Source organism: Dunckerocampus dactyliophorus, chromosome 13 (assembly GCF_027744805.1).
Source record: "Dunckerocampus dactyliophorus isolate RoL2022-P2 chromosome 13, RoL_Ddac_1.1, whole genome shotgun sequence".
Lineage (NCBI taxonomy): Eukaryota > Metazoa > Chordata > Actinopteri > Syngnathiformes > Syngnathidae > Dunckerocampus > Dunckerocampus dactyliophorus.
This window is the reverse complement of record NC_072831.1, coordinates 4,030,844-4,047,360: the sequence shown is the minus strand read 5'-3', so window position 1 is coordinate 4,047,360 and position 16,517 is coordinate 4,030,844. Positions and strand designations below refer to the sequence as shown.

General features: G+C 46.8%; 17 non-coding genes across 17 annotated transcripts; 6 read left to right on the top strand and 11 right to left on the bottom strand.

Annotated features, from left to right (window-relative positions):
* Positions 1-788: 788 nt before the first annotated feature.
* trnaf-gaa (transfer RNA phenylalanine (anticodon GAA)) lies at positions 789-861 on the bottom strand. Its single transcript has one exon. It is a non-coding gene; the product is annotated as a tRNA-Phe (tRNA).
* Positions 862-1,327: 466 nt separating this feature from the next.
* Positions 1,328-1,401, bottom strand: trnat-cgu (transfer RNA threonine (anticodon CGU)). Its single transcript has one exon. It is a non-coding gene; the product is annotated as a tRNA-Thr (tRNA).
* A 181-nt stretch (positions 1,402-1,582) lies between these two features.
* Positions 1,583-1,654, top strand: trnap-agg (transfer RNA proline (anticodon AGG)). The gene has a single exon. It is a non-coding gene; the product is annotated as a tRNA-Pro (tRNA).
* Positions 1,655-3,559: 1,905 nt separating this feature from the next.
* On the bottom strand, positions 3,560-3,633 carry trnat-cgu (transfer RNA threonine (anticodon CGU)). The gene has a single exon. It is a non-coding gene; the product is annotated as a tRNA-Thr (tRNA).
* A 181-nt stretch (positions 3,634-3,814) lies between these two features.
* On the top strand, positions 3,815-3,886 carry trnap-agg (transfer RNA proline (anticodon AGG)). Its single transcript has one exon. It is a non-coding gene; the product is annotated as a tRNA-Pro (tRNA).
* A 1,923-nt stretch (positions 3,887-5,809) lies between these two features.
* On the bottom strand, positions 5,810-5,883 carry trnat-cgu (transfer RNA threonine (anticodon CGU)). The gene has a single exon. It is a non-coding gene; the product is annotated as a tRNA-Thr (tRNA).
* A 181-nt stretch (positions 5,884-6,064) lies between these two features.
* On the top strand, positions 6,065-6,136 carry trnap-agg (transfer RNA proline (anticodon AGG)). Its single transcript has one exon. It is a non-coding gene; the product is annotated as a tRNA-Pro (tRNA).
* Positions 6,137-8,083: 1,947 nt separating this feature from the next.
* On the bottom strand, positions 8,084-8,157 carry trnat-cgu (transfer RNA threonine (anticodon CGU)). Its single transcript has one exon. It is a non-coding gene; the product is annotated as a tRNA-Thr (tRNA).
* A 181-nt stretch (positions 8,158-8,338) lies between these two features.
* trnap-agg (transfer RNA proline (anticodon AGG)) lies at positions 8,339-8,410 on the top strand. Its single transcript has one exon. It is a non-coding gene; the product is annotated as a tRNA-Pro (tRNA).
* Positions 8,411-10,333: 1,923 nt separating this feature from the next.
* On the bottom strand, positions 10,334-10,407 carry trnat-cgu (transfer RNA threonine (anticodon CGU)). Its single transcript has one exon. It is a non-coding gene; the product is annotated as a tRNA-Thr (tRNA).
* A 181-nt stretch (positions 10,408-10,588) lies between these two features.
* On the top strand, positions 10,589-10,660 carry trnap-agg (transfer RNA proline (anticodon AGG)). Its single transcript has one exon. It is a non-coding gene; the product is annotated as a tRNA-Pro (tRNA).
* A 1,419-nt stretch (positions 10,661-12,079) lies between these two features.
* Positions 12,080-12,152, bottom strand: trnaf-gaa (transfer RNA phenylalanine (anticodon GAA)). Its single transcript has one exon. It is a non-coding gene; the product is annotated as a tRNA-Phe (tRNA).
* A 466-nt stretch (positions 12,153-12,618) lies between these two features.
* Positions 12,619-12,692, bottom strand: trnat-cgu (transfer RNA threonine (anticodon CGU)). The gene has a single exon. It is a non-coding gene; the product is annotated as a tRNA-Thr (tRNA).
* A 181-nt stretch (positions 12,693-12,873) lies between these two features.
* trnap-cgg (transfer RNA proline (anticodon CGG)) lies at positions 12,874-12,945 on the top strand. Its single transcript has one exon. It is a non-coding gene; the product is annotated as a tRNA-Pro (tRNA).
* Positions 12,946-14,364: 1,419 nt separating this feature from the next.
* On the bottom strand, positions 14,365-14,437 carry trnaf-gaa (transfer RNA phenylalanine (anticodon GAA)). Its single transcript has one exon. It is a non-coding gene; the product is annotated as a tRNA-Phe (tRNA).
* An 846-nt stretch (positions 14,438-15,283) lies between these two features.
* Positions 15,284-15,356, bottom strand: trnaf-gaa (transfer RNA phenylalanine (anticodon GAA)). The gene has a single exon. It is a non-coding gene; the product is annotated as a tRNA-Phe (tRNA).
* Positions 15,357-16,213: 857 nt separating this feature from the next.
* Positions 16,214-16,286, bottom strand: trnaf-gaa (transfer RNA phenylalanine (anticodon GAA)). Its single transcript has one exon. It is a non-coding gene; the product is annotated as a tRNA-Phe (tRNA).
* Between the last annotated feature and the right edge of the window lie 231 nt (positions 16,287-16,517).

Here is a 16,517-nt window from a genome sequence, read left to right as displayed (position 1 = left end):
AATGTAAGAAGGGGCACCAGTCCCGTTCCTGGTGCCCCTGTGTTTTGGGGGCAAAAAGGAGGCTTTGGCAAATGAACTTCAGAGCCTATCACTGGTCACCTGAACAGGGGCTTGAATCCTGGACACTCAGATCAAAAGTCGAATGTGTCAGTGACTGGCTCAACCTTTGTCTTATCTGACCATAAAATCTTTTACCCAGAAGGTGTTTGGCTAGTCCGTGTGGGCAGTGTCCAACCTAAGCCTGTCTTATAGGTGGCAATTTCGGGAGCATGTCCATGGCGAAGCCAGAAATCCAGCCACTTGTATGCCAGAAAATTTCAGTCACGTGACTTTTTAATGTCAAAGAGCGGCCTGGATAGCTCAGCTGGTAGAGCATCAGACTTTTAATCTGAGGGTCCAGGGTTCAAGTCCCTGTTCAGGCGGTGAATGATAGGCTGCTTCACCTACATGCAAAGCCTGCCTCTTTGGTCCTGATTTGGAACACATTGTCAATAGTCTGAGCCCAGCTATTGTCCAAATTGACAAGGCCTTTGTCCTGAGCATTGTAGCACACAAGACCAGTTCCAGAAAAAATGGGATTTTCGTCAAACATGGAAACAACCGAGCCACTGTTGGGCTTTCAAATATCACCTTGGCGTCATCAACTTGTGCCATTGTAGTGTTTGGATCGTAAGCTCCCCGAACGTTCGCTGGATTTTCAGAACGAAATCTGTGTCACTCATTAACCAGAGACACGTTCAGCAAGGCTTTTTAAATGATCTGGCAAGGCAAGAACAACATTTCAACTGTGCTGAAACCCGGGATTGAACCAGGGACCTTTAGATCTTCAGTCTAACGCTCTCCCAACTGAGCTATTTCAGCTGCAACACACCATTTCCGCTTTTCCAGTCAGGCCTCAGTTCTTCAAATGTAACCAGGCTGGGCGGGTTGCCCTTGTCTTTTGCCGGCTAAAAGGAGGTCTTCGCAGATGAATCTCAGAGCCTATCACTGGTCACCTGAACAGGGACTGCTCGTCTGACTGTGGAACTTTTGTCCAGAAGGCATTTTGCTTGTCCAAGTGGGCACTTCAAATGTAAGTGGAGCTTAGAGGTGGCAATTTCAGGACAGGAGCTTCTTTCTCCATCCACATCTTCTCAGTCCAAGGCGAGCTCACATATTCTGCCTCGACTAAGCCGGAAGTCGGTAGGTCGGTCGTGTCCAAATTGACCAGGGTATTATTGCCTTCAGAAATGATGGGATTTTCTTCAACGCAACAAGGATTCTCATAGGAATACATGGTTTGAAATGTTTCAAAAGTAGCCGTGAAGGAGCCATGGAAACAGCCTAAAGGCACTGCTGGGATTTGAACCCAGAATCTCCTGTTTACGAGACAGGCACTTTGACCGACTCAGCCACAGCGCCCGCAAAGCTGCAGAATTTGCACCTAAATTACTCTTTGCCCTTAAAAACAATAACAAACGTCAAAACCACGACGACGCAATTTACCAATGCAATCGCATCATGTCAATTTTGGTACCAAGGGAATCCTGTCGTTTCGGCCGAAATTCTCAGCAACAAACAGCCGCTCTCTCAAGCTACCAAGGGCTTGTTGGTCTAGTGGTATGATTCTCGCTTAGGGTGCGAGAGGTCCCAGGTTCAACTCCTGGACAAGCCCTCCGTCTGTATAGGCTGACTTTTGACTTGATTATAACCTTTTAACGTAATTTCCCTAAAAAACGATCAAATAATGAAATGCTGTCAACTTTATCGTAGTCTGACACTGTGTACTTGGGGATCAGACAATGTCAGACACTTGCTATCGCCGGTTCCATGGTGTAATGGTTAGCACTCTGGACTCTGAATCCAGTGATCCAAGTTCAAGTCTTGGTGGGACCGACTTCTGCGTCTTGGACGGTCACCTCCTTTTACGTTAAGTGTGTGTGATTAGGGTTTTTTTTATTTGAGGATTTGAGTTGAAATACATATCTATAAATACCATATCAGTGGTATCCCAAGATCAGGATGAGTTCCCAGAATGACGGTAAGGTCCGTGACAGCTGATGTCATACATCAGCTGGCAATATATGCATGTGAGGTAGACACTTCGGTTGTGTGTGGGGCGACACAAGTCTTTTCAGTTCCTCTGTCGAGTCAAGAAGGACACAGCACTGTACTGAAATCTGGGACCTTTAGATCTTCAGTCTGACGCTCTCCCAGCTATTTCAGCTGTGGAACGGGTTTTCGGCTTTTCCAGGTCAGGGCTCAGCCTGTCAAATGTAAGAAGGGGCTCCAGTCCCGTTCCCGGTGCCCCTGTGTTTTGGGGGAAAAAAGGAGGCTTTGGCAAATGAACTTCAGAGCCTATCACTGGTCACCTGAACAGGGGCTTGAATCCTGGACACTCAGATCAAAAGTCGAATGTGTCAGTGACTGGCTCAACCTTTGTCTTATCTGACCATAAAATCTTTTACTCAGAAGGTGTTTGGCTAGTCCGTGTGGGCAGTGTCCAACCTAAGCCTGTCTTATAGGTGGCAATTTCGGGAGCATGTCCATGGCGAAGCCAGAAATCCAGCCACTTGTATGCCAGAAAATTTCAGTCACGTGACTTTTTAATGTCAAAGAGCGGCCTGGATAGCTCAGCTGGTAGAGCATCAGACTTTTAATCTGAGGGTCCAGGGTTCAAGTCCCTGTTCAGGCGGTGAATGATAGGCTGCTTCACCTACATGCAAAGCTGGTCCTGATTTGGAACACATTGTCAATAGTCTGAGCCCAGCTATTGTCCAAATTGACAAGGCCTTTGTCCTGAGCATTGTAGCACACAAGACCAGTTCCAGAAAAAATGGGATTTTCGTCAAACATGGAAACAACCGAGCCACTGTTGGGCTTTCAAATATCACCTTGGCGTCATCAACTTGTGTTTGGATCGTAAGCTCCCCGAACGTTCGCTGGATTTTCAGAACGAAATCTGTGTCACTCATTAACCAGAGACACGTTCAGCAAGGCTTTTTAAATGATCTGGCAAGGCAAGAACAACATTTCAACTGTGCTGAAACCCGGGATTGAACCAGGGACCTTTAGATCTTCAGTCTAACGCTCTCCCAACTGAGCTACTTCAGCTGCAACACAGCATTTCCGCTTTTCCAGTCAGGCCTCAGTTCTTCAAATGTAACCAGGCTGGGCGGGTTGCCCTTGTCTTTTGCCGGCTAAAAGGAGGTCTTCGCAGATGAATCTCAGAGCCTATCACTGGTCACCTGAACAGGGACTGCTCGTCTGACTGTGGAACTTTTGTCCAGAAGGCATTTTGCTTGTCCAAGTGGGCACTTCAAATGTAAGTGGAGCTTAGAGGTGGCAATTTCAGGACAGGAGCTTCTTTCTCCATCCACATCTTCTCAGTCCAAGGCGAGCTCACATATTCTGCCTCGACTAAGCCGGAAGTCGGTAGGTCGGTCGTGTCCAAATTGACCAGGGTATTATTGCCTTCAGAAATGATGGGATTTTCTTCAACGCAACAAGGATTCTCATAGGAATACATGGTTTGAAATGTTTCAAAAGTAGCCGTGAAGGAGCCATGGAAACAGCCTAAAGGCACTGCTGGGATTTGAACCCAGAATCTCCTGTTTACGAGACAGGCACTTTGACCGACTCAGCCACAGCGCCCGCAAAGCTGCAGAATTTGCACCTAAATTACTCTTTGCCCTTAAAAACAATAACAAACGTCAAAACCACGACGACGCAATTTACCAATGCAATCGCATCATGTCAATTTTGGTACCAAGGGAATCCTGTCGTTTCGGCCGAAATTCTCAGCAACAAACAGCCGCTCTCTCAAGCTACCAAGGGCTTGTTGGTCTAGTGGTATGATTCTCGCTTAGGGTGCGAGAGGTCCCAGGTTCAACTCCTGGACAAGCCCTCCGTCTGTATAGGCTGACTTTTGACTTTTGACTTGATTATAACCTTTTAACGTAATTTCCCTAAAAAACGATCAAATAATGAAATGCTGTCAACTTTATCGTAGATTGACACTGTGTACTTGGGGATCAGACAATGTCAGACACTTGCTATCGCCGGTTCCATGGTGTAATGGTTAGCACTCTGGACTCTGAATCCAGTGATCCAAGTTCAAGTCTTGGTGGGACCGACTTCTGCGTCTTGGACGGTCACCTCCTTTTACGTTAAGTGTGTGTGATTAGGGTTTTTTTTATTTGAGGATTTGAGTTGAAATACATATCTATAAATACCATATCAGTGGTATCCCAAGATCAGGATGAGTTCCCAGAATGACGGTAAGGTCCGTGACAGCTGATGTCATACATCAGCTGGCAATATATGCATGTGAGGTAGACACTTCGGTTGTGTGTGGGGCGACACAAGTCTTTTCAGTTCCTCTGTCGAGTCAAGAAGGACACAGCACTGTACTGAAATCTGGGACCTTTAGATCTTCAGTCTGACGCTCTCCCAGCTATTTCAGCTGTGGAACGGGTTTTCGGCTTTTCCAGGTCAGGGCTCAGCCTGTCAAATGTAAGAAGGGGCACCAGTCCCGTTCCCGGTGCCCCTGTGTTTTGGGGGCAAAAAGGAGGCTTTGGCAAATGAACTTCAGAGCCTATCACTGGTCACCTGAACAGGGGCTTGAATCCTGGACACTCAGATCAAAAGTCGAATGTGTCAGTGACTGGCTCAACCTTTGTCTTATCTGACCATAAAATCTTTTACTCAGAAGGTGTTTGGCTAGTCCGTGTGGGCAGTGTCCAACCTAAGCCTGTCTTATAGGTGGCAATTTCGGGAGCATGTCCATGGCGAAGCCAGAAATCCAGCCACTTGTATGCCAGAAAATTTCAGTCACGTGACTTTTTAATGTCAAAGAGCGGCCTGGATAGCTCAGCTGGTAGAGCATCAGACTTTTAATCTGAGGGTCCAGGGTTCAAGTCCCTGTTCAGGCGGTGAATGATAGGCTGCTTCACCTACATGCAAAGCTGGTCCTGATTTGGAACACATTGTCAATAGTCTGAGCCCAGCTATTGTCCAAATTGACAAGGCCTTTGTCCTGAGCATTGTAGCACACAAGACCAGTTCCAGAAAAAATGGGATTTTCGTCAAACATGGAAACAACCGAGCCACTGTTGGGCTTTCAAATATCACCTTGGCGTCATCAACTTGTGCCATTGTAGTGTTTGGATCGTAAGCTCCCCGAACGTTCGCTGGATTTTCAGAACGAAATCTGTGTCACTCATTAACCAGAGACACGTTCAGCAAGGCTTTTGAAATGATCTGGCAAGGCAAGAACAACATTTCAACTGTGCTGAAACCCGGGATTGAACCAGGGACCTTTAGATCTTCAGTCTAACGCTCTCCCAACTGAGCTACTTCAGCTGCAACACAGCATTTCCGCTTTTCCAGTCAGGCCTCAGTTCTTCAAATGTAACCAGGCTGGGCGGGTTGCCCTTGTCTTTTGCCGGCTAAAAGGAGGTCTTCGCAGATGAATCTCAGAGCCTATCACTGGTCACCTGAACAGGGACTGCTCGTCTGACTGTGGAACTTTTGTCCAGAAGACATTTGGCTTGTCCAAGTGGGCACTTCAAATGTAAGTGGAGCTTAGAGGTGGCAATTTCAGGACAGGAGCTTCTTTCTCCATCCACATCTTCTCAGTCCAAGGCGAGCTCACATAATCTGCCTCGACTAAGCCGGAAGTCGGTAGGTCGGTCGTGTCCAAATTGATCAGGGTATTATTGCCTTCAGAAATGATGGGATTTTCTTCAACGCAACAAGGATTCTCATAGAAAAACATGGTTTGAAATGTTTCAAAAGTAGCCGTGAAGAAGCCATGGAAACAGCCTAAAGGCACTGCTGGGATTTGAACCCAGAATCTCCTGTTTACGAGACAGGCACTTTGACCGACTCAGCCACAGCGCCCGCAAAGCTGCAGAATTTGCACCTAAATTACTCTTTGCCCTTAAAAACAATAACAAACGTCAAAACCACGACGACGCAATTTACCAATGCAATCGCATCATGTCAATTTTGGTACCAAGGGAATCCTGTCGTTTCGGCCGAAATTCTCAGCAACAAACAGCCGCCCTCTCAAGCTACCAAGGGCTTGTTGGTCTAGTGGTATGATTCTCGCTTAGGGTGCGAGAGGTCCCAGGTTCAACTCCTGGACAAGCCCTCCGTCTGTATAGGCTGACTTTTGACTTGATTATAACCTTTTAACGTAATTTCCCTAAAAAACGATCAAATAATGGAATGCTGTCAACTTTATCGTAGTCTGACACTGTGTACTTGGGGATCAGACAATGTCAGACACTTGCTATCGCCGGTTCCATGGTGTAATGGTTAGCACTCTGGACTCTGAATCCAGTGATCCAAGTTCAAGTCTTGGTGGGACCGACTTCTGTGTTTTGGACGGTCACCTCCTTTTACGTTAAGTGTGTGTGATTAGGGTTTTTTTTATTTGAGGATTTGAGTTGAAATACATATCTATAAATACCATATCAGTGGTTTCCCAAGATCAGGATGAGTTCCCAGAATGACGGTAAGGTCCGTGACAGCTGATGTCATACATCAGCTGGCAATATATGCATGTGAGGTAGACACTTCGGTTGTGTGTGGGGCGACACAAGTCTTTTCAGTTCCTCTGTCGAGTCAAGAAGGACACAGCACTGTACTGAAATCTGGGACCTTTAGATCTTCAGTCTGACGCTCTCCCAGCTATTTCAGCTGTGGAACGGGTTTTCGGCTTTTCCAGGTCAGGGCTCAGCCTGTCAAATGTAAGAAGGGGCACCAGTCCCGTTCCTGGTGCCCCTGTGTTTTGGGGGCAAAAAGGAGGCTTTGGCAAATGAACTTCAGAGCCTATCACTGGTCACCTGAACAGGGGCTTGAATCCTGGACACTCAGATCAAAAGTCGAATGTGTCAGTGACTGGCTCAACCTTTGTCTTATCTGACCATAAAATCTTTTACCCAGAAGGTGTTTGGCTAGTCCGTGTGGGCAGTGTCCAACCTAAGCCTGTCTTATAGGTGGCAATTTCGGGAGTGGGGCTGCTTTCTCTCTGTCATGAGCATGTCCATGGCGAAGCCAGAAATCCAGCCACTTGTATGCCAGAAAATTTCAGTCACGTGACTTTTTAATGTCAAAGAGCGGCCTGGATAGCTCAGCTGGTAGAGCATCAGACTTTTAATCTGAGGGTCCAGGGTTCAAGTCCCTGTTCAGGCGATGAATGATAGGCTGCTTCACCTACATGCAAAGCCTGCCTCTTTGGTCCTGATTTGGAACACATTGTCAATAGTCTGTTTTCGGAGCCCAGCTATTGTCCAAATTGACAAGGCCTTTGTCCTGAGCGTTGTAGCACACAAGACCAGTGCCAGAAAAAATGGGATTTTCGTCAAACATGGAAACAACCGAGCCACTGTTGGGCTTTCAAATATCACCTTGGCGTCATCAACTTGTGTTTGGATCGTAAGCTCCCCGAACGTTCGCTGGATTTTCAGAACGAAATCTGTGTCACTCATTAACCAGAGACACGTTCAGCAAGGCTTTTTAAATGATCTGGCAAGGCAAGAACAACATTTCAACTGTGCTGAAACCCGGGATTGAACCAGGGACCTTTAGATCTTCAGTCTAACGCTCTCCCAACTGAGCTACTTCAGCTGCAACACAGCATTTCCGCTTTTCCAGTCAGGCCTCAGTTCTTCAAATGTAACCAGGCTGGGCGGGTTGCCCTTGTCTTTTGCCGGCTAAAAGGAGGTCTTCGCAGATGAATCTCAGAGCCTATCACTGGTCACCTGAACAGGGACTGCTCGTCTGACTGTGGAACTTTTGTCCAGAAGGCATTTTGCTTGTCCAAGTGGGCACTTCAAATGTAAGTGGAGCTTAGAGGTGGCAATTTCAGGACAGGAGCTTCTTTCTCCATCCACATCTTCTCAGTCCAAGGCGAGCTCACATATTCTGCCTCGACTAAGCCGGAAGTCGGTAGGTCGGTCGTGTCCAAATTGACCAGGGTATTATTGCCTTCAGAAATGATGGGATTTTCTTCAACGCAACAAGGATTCTCATAGGAATACATGGTTTGAAATGTTTCAAAAGTAGCCGTGAAGGAGCCATGGAAACAGCCTAAAGGCACTGCTGGGATTTGAACCCAGAATCTCCTGTTTACGAGACAGGCACTTTGACCGACTCAGCCACAGCGCCCGCAAAGCTGCAGAATTTGCACCTAAATTACTCTTTGCCCTTAAAAACAATAACAAACGTCAAAACCACGACGACGCAATTTACCAATGCAATCGCATCATGTCAATTTTGGTACCAAGGGAATCCTGTCGTTTCGGCCGAAATTCTCAGCAACAAACAGCCGCTCTCTCAAGCTACCAAGGGCTTGTTGGTCTAGTGGTATGATTCTCGCTTAGGGTGCGAGAGGTCCCAGGTTCAACTCCTGGACAAGCCCTCCGTCTGTATAGGCTGACTTTTGACTTTTGACTTGATTATAACCTTTTAACGTAATTTCCCTAAAAAACGATCAAATAATGAAATGCTGTCAACTTTATCGTAGTCTGACACTGTGTACTTGGGGATCAGACAATGTCAGACACTTGCTATCGCCGGTTCCATGGTGTAATGGTTAGCACTCTGGACTCTGAATCCAGTGATCCAAGTTCAAGTCTTGGTGGGACCGACTTCTGCGTCTTGGACGGTCACCTCCTTTTACGTTAAGTGTGTGTGATTAGGGTTTTTTTTATTTGAGGATTTGAGTTGAAATACATATCTATAAATACCATATCAGTGGTATCCCAAGATCAGGATGAGTTCCCAGAATGACGGTAAGGTCCGTGACAGCTGATGTCATACATCAGCTGGCAATATATGCATGTGAGGTAGACACTTCGGTTGTGTGTGGGGCGACACAAGTCTTTTCAGTTCCTCTGTCGAGTCAAGAAGGACACAGCACTGTACTGAAATCTGGGACCTTTAGATCTTCAGTCTGACGCTCTCCCAGCTATTTCAGCTGTGGAACGGGTTTTCGGCTTTTCCAGGTCAGGGCTCAGCCTGTCAAATGTAAGAAGGGGCACCAGTCCCGTTCCCGGTGCCCCTGTGTTTTGGGGGCAAAAAGGAGGCTTTGGCAAATGAACTTCAGAGCCTATCACTGGTCACCTGAACAGGGGCTTGAATCCTGGACACTCAGATCAAAAGTCGAATGTGTCAGTGACTGGCTCAACCTTTGTCTTATCTGACCATAAAATCTTTTACTCAGAAGGTGTTTGGCTAGTCCGTGTGGGCAGTGTCCAACCTAAGCCTGTCTTATAGGTGGCAATTTCGGGAGCATGTCCATGGCGAAGCCAGAAATCCAGCCACTTGTATGCCAGAAAATTTCAGTCACGTGACTTTTTAATGTCAAAGAGCGGCCTGGATAGCTCAGCTGGTAGAGCATCAGACTTTTAATCTGAGGGTCCAGGGTTCAAGTCCCTGTTCAGGCGGTGAATGATAGGCTGCTTCACCTACATGCAAAGCTGGTCCTGATTTGGAACACATTGTCAATAGTCTGAGCCCAGCTATTGTCCAAATTGACAAGGCCTTTGTCCTGAGCATTGTAGCACACAAGACCAGTTCCAGAAAAAATGGGATTTTCGTCAAACATGGAAACAACCGAGCCACTGTTGGGCTTTCAAATATCACCTTGGCGTCATCAACTTGTGCCATTGTAGTGTTTGGATCGTAAGCTCCCCGAACGTTCGCTGGATTTTCAGAACGAAATCTGTGTCACTCATTAACCAGAGACACGTTCAGCAAGGCTTTTGAAATGATCTGGCAAGGCAAGAACAACATTTCAACTGTGCTGAAACCCGGGATTGAACCAGGGACCTTTAGATCTTCAGTCTAACGCTCTCCCAACTGAGCTACTTCAGCTGCAACACAGCATTTCCGCTTTTCCAGTCAGGCCTCAGTTCTTCAAATGTAACCAGGCTGGGCGGGTTGCCCTTGTCTTTTGCCGGCTAAAAGGAGGTCTTCGCAGATGAATCTCAGAGCCTATCACTGGTCACCTGAACAGGGACTGCTCGTCTGACTGTGGAACTTTTGTCCAGAAGACATTTGGCTTGTCCAAGTGGGCACTTCAAATGTAAGTGGAGCTTAGAGGTGGCAATTTCAGGACAGGAGCTTCTTTCTCCATCCACATCTTCTCAGTCCAAGGCGAGCTCACATAATCTGCCTCGACTAAGCCGGAAGTCGGTAGGTCGGTCGTGTCCAAATTGATCAGGGTATTATTGCCTTCAGAAATGATGGGATTTTCTTCAACGCAACAAGGATTCTCATAGAAAAACATGGTTTGAAATGTTTCAAAAGTAGCCGTGAAGAAGCCATGGAAACAGCCTAAAGGCACTGCTGGGATTTGAACCCAGAATCTCCTGTTTACGAGACAGGCACTTTGACCGACTCAGCCACAGCGCCCGCAAAGCTGCAGAATTTGCACCTAAATTACTCTTTGCCCTTAAAAACAATAACAAACGTCAAAACCACGACGACGCAATTTACCAATGCAATCGCATCATGTCAATTTTGGTACCAAGGGAATCCTGTCGTTTCGGCCGAAATTCTCAGCAACAAACAGCCGCCCTCTCAAGCTACCAAGGGCTTGTTGGTCTAGTGGTATGATTCTCGCTTAGGGTGCGAGAGGTCCCAGGTTCAACTCCTGGACAAGCCCTCCGTCTGTATAGGCTGACTTTTGACTTGATTATAACCTTTTAACGTAATTTCCCTAAAAAACGATCAAATAATGGAATGCTGTCAACTTTATCGTAGTCTGACACTGTGTACTTGGGGATCAGACAATGTCAGACACTTGCTATCGCCGGTTCCATGGTGTAATGGTTAGCACTCTGGACTCTGAATCCAGTGATCCAAGTTCAAGTCTTGGTGGGACCGACTTCTGTGTTTTGGACGGTCACCTCCTTTTACGTTAAGTGTGTGTGATTAGGGTTTTTTTTATTTGAGGATTTGAGTTGAAATACATATCTATAAATACCATATCAGTGGTTTCCCAAGATCAGGATGAGTTCCCAGAATGACGGTAAGGTCCGTGACAGCTGATGTCATACATCAGCTGGCAATATATGCATGTGAGGTAGACACTTCGGTTGTGTGTGGGGCGACACAAGTCTTTTCAGTTCCTCTGTCGAGTCAAGAAGGACACAGCACTGTACTGAAATCTGGGACCTTTAGATCTTCAGTCTGACGCTCTCCCAGCTATTTCAGCTGTGGAACGGGTTTTCGGCTTTTCCAGGTCAGGGCTCAGCCTGTCAAATGTAAGAAGGGGCACCAGTCCCGTTCCTGGTGCCCCTGTGTTTTGGGGGCAAAAAGGAGGCTTTGGCAAATGAACTTCAGAGCCTATCACTGGTCACCTGAACAGGGGCTTGAATCCTGGACACTCAGATCAAAAGTCGAATGTGTCAGTGACTGGCTCAACCTTTGTCTTATCTGACCATAAAATCTTTTACCCAGAAGGTGTTTGGCTAGTCCGTGTGGGCAGTGTCCAACCTAAGCCTGTCTTATAGGTGGCAATTTCGGGAGTGGGGCTGCTTTCTCTCTGTCATGAGCATGTCCATGGCGAAGCCAGAAATCCAGCCACTTGTATGCCAGAAAATTTCAGTCACGTGACTTTTTAATGTCAAAGAGCGGCCTGGATAGCTCAGCTGGTAGAGCATCAGACTTTTAATCTGAGGGTCCAGGGTTCAAGTCCCTGTTCAGGCGATGAATGATAGGCTGCTTCACCTACATGCAAAGCCTGCCTCTTTGGTCCTGATTTGGAACACATTGTCAATAGTCTGTTTTCGGAGCCCAGCTATTGTCCAAATTGACAAGGCCTTTGTCCTGAGCGTTGTAGCACACAAGACCAGTGCCAGAAAAAATGGGATTTTCGTCAAACATGGAAACAACCGAGCCACTGTTGGGCTTTCAAATATCACCTTGGCGTCATCAACTTGTGCCATTGTAGTGTTTGGATCGTAAGCTCCCCGAACGTTCGATGGATTTTCAGAACGAAATCTGTGTCACTCATTAACTAGAGACATGTTCAGCAAGGCTTTTTAAATGGTCTGGCAAGGCAAGAACAACATTTCAACTGTGCTGAAACCCGGGATTGAACCAGGGACCTTTAGATCTTCAGTCTAACGCTCTCCCAACTGAGCTATTTCAGCTGCAACACAGCATTTCCGCTTTTCCAGTCAGGCCTCAGTTCTTCAAATGTAACCAGGCTGGGCGGGTTGCCCTTGTCTTTTGCCGGCTAAAAGGAGGTCTTCGCAGATGAATCTCAGAGCCTATCACTGGTCACCTGAACAGGGACTGCTCGTCTGACTGTGGAACTTTTGTCCAGAAGGCATTTTGCTTGTCCAAGTGGGCACTTCAAATGTAAGTGGAGCTTAGAGGTGGCAATTTCAGGACAGGAGCTTCTTTCTCCATCCACATCTTCTCAGTCCAAGGCGAGCTCACATATTCTGCCTCGACTAAGCCGGAAGTCGGTAGGTCGGTCGTGTCCAAATTGACCAGGGTATTATTGCCTTCAGAAATGATGGGATTTTCTTCAACGCAACAAGGATTCTCATAGGAATACATGGTTTGAAATGTTTCAAAAGTAGCCGTGAAGGAGCCATGGAAACAGCCTAAAGGCACTGCTGGGATTTGAACCCAGAATCTCCTGTTTACGAGACAGGCACTTTGACCGACTCAGCCACAGCGCCCGCAAAGCTGCAGAATTTGCACCTAAGTTACTCTTTGCCCTTAAAAACAATAACAAACGTCAAAACCACGACAACGCAATTTACCAATGCAATCGCATCATGTCAATTTTGGTACCAAGGGAATCCTGTCGTTTTGGCCGAAATGCTCAGCAACAAACAGCCGCCCTCTCAAGCTACCAAGGGTTTGTTGGTCTAGTGGTATGATTCTCGCTTCGGGTGCGAGAGGTCCCAGGTTCAACTCCTGGACAAGCCCTCCGTCTGTATAGGCTGACTTTTGACTTGATTATAACCTTTTAATGTAATTTCCCTAAAAAACGATCAAATAATGGAATGCTGTCAACTTTATCGTAGTCTGACACTGTGTACTTGGGGATCAGACAATGTCAGACACTTGCTATCGCCGGTTCCATGGTGTAATGGTTAGCACTCTGGACTCTGAATCCAGTGATCCAAGTTCAAGTCTTGGTGGGACCGACTTCTGCGTCTTGGACGGTCACCTCCTTTTACGTTAAGTGTGTGTGATTAGGGTTTTTTTTATTTGAGGATTTGAGTTGAAATACATATCTATAAATACCATATCAGTTGTTTCCCAAGATCAGGATGAGTTCCCAGAATGACGGTAAGGTCCGTGACAGCTGATGTCATACATCAGCTGGCAATATATGCATGTGAGGTAGACACTTCGGTTGTGTGTGGGGCGACACAAGTCTTTTCAGTTCCTCTGTCGAGTCAAGAAGGATACAGCACTGTACTGAAATCTGGGACCTTTAGATCTTCAGTCTGACGCTCTCCCAGCTATTTCAGCTGTGGAACGGGTTTTCGGCTTTTCCAGGTCAGGGCTCAGCCTGTCAAATGTAAGAAGGGGCACCAGTCCCGTTCCTGGTGCCCCTGTGTTTTGGGGGCAAAAAGGAGGCTTTGGCAAATGAACTTCAGAGCCTATCACTGGTCACCTGAACAGGGGCTTGAATCCTGGACACTCAGATCAAAAGTCGAATGTGTCAGTGACTGGCTCAACCTTTGTCTTATCTGACCATAAAATCTTTTACCCAGAAGGTGTTTGGCTAGTCCGTGTGGGCAGTGTCCAACCTAAGCCTGTCTTATAGGTGGCAATTTCGGGAGTGGGGCTGCTTTCTCTCTGTCATGAGCATGTCCATGGCGAAGCCAGAAATCCAGCCACTTGTATGCCAGAAAATTTCAGTCACGTGACTTTTTAATGTCAAAGAGCGGCCTGGATAGCTCAGCTGGTAGAGCATCAGACTTTTAATCTGAGGGTCCAGGGTTCAAGTCCCTGTTCAGGCGGTGAATGATAGGCTGCTTCACCTACATGCAAAGCCTGCCTCTTTGGTCCTGATTTGGAACACATTGTCAATAGTCTGTTTTCGGAGCCCAGCTATTGTCCAAATTGACAAGGCCTTTGTCCTGAGCGTTGTAGCACACAAGACCAGTTCCAGAAAAAATGGGATTTTCGTCAAACATGGAAACAACCGAGCCACTGTTGGGCTTTCAAATATCACCTTGGCGTCATCAACTTGTGCCATTGTAGTGTTTGGATCGTAAGCTCCCCGAACGTTCGATGGATTTTCAGAACGAAATCTGTGTCACTCATTAACTAGAGACATGTTCAGCAAGGCTTTTTAAATGATCTGGCAAGGCAAGAACAACATTTCAACTGTGCTGAAACCCGGGATTGAACCAGGGACCTTTAGATCTTCAGTCTAACGCTCTCCCAACTGAGCTATTTCAGCTGCAACACAGCATTTCCGCTTTTCCAGTCAGGCCTCAGTTCTTCAAATGTAACCAGGCTGGGCGGGTTGCCCTTGTCTTTTGCCGGCTAAAAGGAGGTCTTCGCAGATGAAATCTCAGAGCCTATCACTGGTCACCTGAACAGGGGCTTGAATCCTGGACACTCAGATCAAAAGTCGAATGTGTCAGTGACTGGCTCAACCTTTGTCTTATCTGACCATAAAATCTTTTACCCAGAAGGTGTTTGGCTAGTCCGTGTGGGCAGTGTCCAACCTAAGCCTGTCTTATAGGTGGCAATTTCGGGAGTGGGGCTGCTTTCTCTCTGTCATGAGCATGTCCAGAAATCCAGCCACTTGTATGCCAGAAAATTTCAGTCACGTGACTTTTTAATGTCAAAGAGCGGCCTGGATAGCTCAGCTGGTAGAGCATCAGACTTTTAACCTGAGGGTCCAGGGTTCAAGTCCCTGTTCAGGCGATGAATGATAGGCTGCTTCACCTACATGCAAAGCCTGCCTCTTTGGTCCTGATTTGGAACACATTGTCAATAGTCTGTTTTCGGAGCCCAGCTATTGTCCAAATTGACAAGGCCTTTGTCCTGAGCGTTGTAGCACACAAGACCAGTTCCAGAAAAAATGGGATTTTCGTCAAACATGGAAACAACCGAGCCACTGTTGGGCTTTCAAATATCACCTTGGCGTCATCAACTTGTGCCATTGTAGTGTTTGGATCGTAAGCTCCCCGAACGTTCGCTGGATTTTCAGAACGAAATCTGTGTCACTCATTAACTAGAGACATGTTCAGCAAGGCTTTTTAAATGATCTGGCAAGGCAAGAACAACATTTCAACTGTGCTGAAACCCGGGATTGAACCAGGGACCTTTAGATCTTCAGTCTAACGCTCTCCCAACTGAGCTATTTCAGCTGCAACACAGCATTTCCGCTTTTCCAGTCAGGCCTCAGTTCTTCAAATGTAACCAGGCTGGGCGGGTTGCCCTTGTCTTTTGCCGGCTAAAAGGAGGTCTTCGCAGATGAAATCTCAGAGCCTATCACTGGTCACCTGAACAGGGGCTTGAATCCTGGACACTCAGATCAAAAGTCGAATGTGTCAGTGACTGGCTCAACCTTTGTCTTATCTGACCATAAAATCTTTTACCCAGAAGGTGTTTGGCTAGTCCGTGTGGGCAGTGTCCAACCTAAGCCTGTCTTATAGGTGGCAATTTCGGGAGTGGGGCTGCTTTCTCTCTGTCATGAGCATGTCCATGGCGAAGCCAGAAATCCAGCCACTTGTATGCCAGAAAATTTCAGTCACGTGACTTTTTAATGTCAAAGAGCGGCCTGGATAGCTCAGCTGGTAGAGCATCAGACTTTTAATCTGAGGGTCCAGGGTTCAAGTCCCTGTTCAGGCGATGAATGATAGGCTGCTTCACCTACATGCAAAGCCTGCCTCTTTGGTCCTGATTTGGAACACATTGTCAATAGTCTGTTTTCGGAGCCCAGCTATTGTCCAAATTGACAAGGCCTTTGTCCTGAGCGTTGTAGCACACAAGACCAGTGCCAGAAAAAATGGGATTTTCGTCAAACATGGAAACAACCGAGCCACTGTTGGGCTTTCAAATATCACCTTGGCGTCATCAACTTGTGCCATTGTAGTGTTTGGATCGTAAGCTCCCCGAACGTTCGCTGGATTTTCAGAACGAAATCTGTGTCACTCATTAACTAGAGACATGTTCAGCAAGGCTTTTTAAATGATCTGGCAAGGCAAGAACAACATTTCAACTGTGCTGAAACCCGGGATTGAACCAGGGACCTTTAGATCTTCAGTCTAACGCTCTCCCAACTGAGCTATTTCAGCTGCAACACAGCATTTCCGCTTTTCCAGTCAGGCCTCAGTTCTTCAAATGTAACCAGGCTGGGCGGGTTGCCCTTGTCTTTTGCCGGCTAAAAGGAGGTCTTCGCAGATGAAATCTCAGAGCCTATCACTGGTCACCTGAACAGGGGCTTGAATCCTGGACACTCAGATCAAAAGTCGAATGTGTCAGTGACTGGCTCAACCTTTGTCTTATCTGACCATAAAATCTTTTAC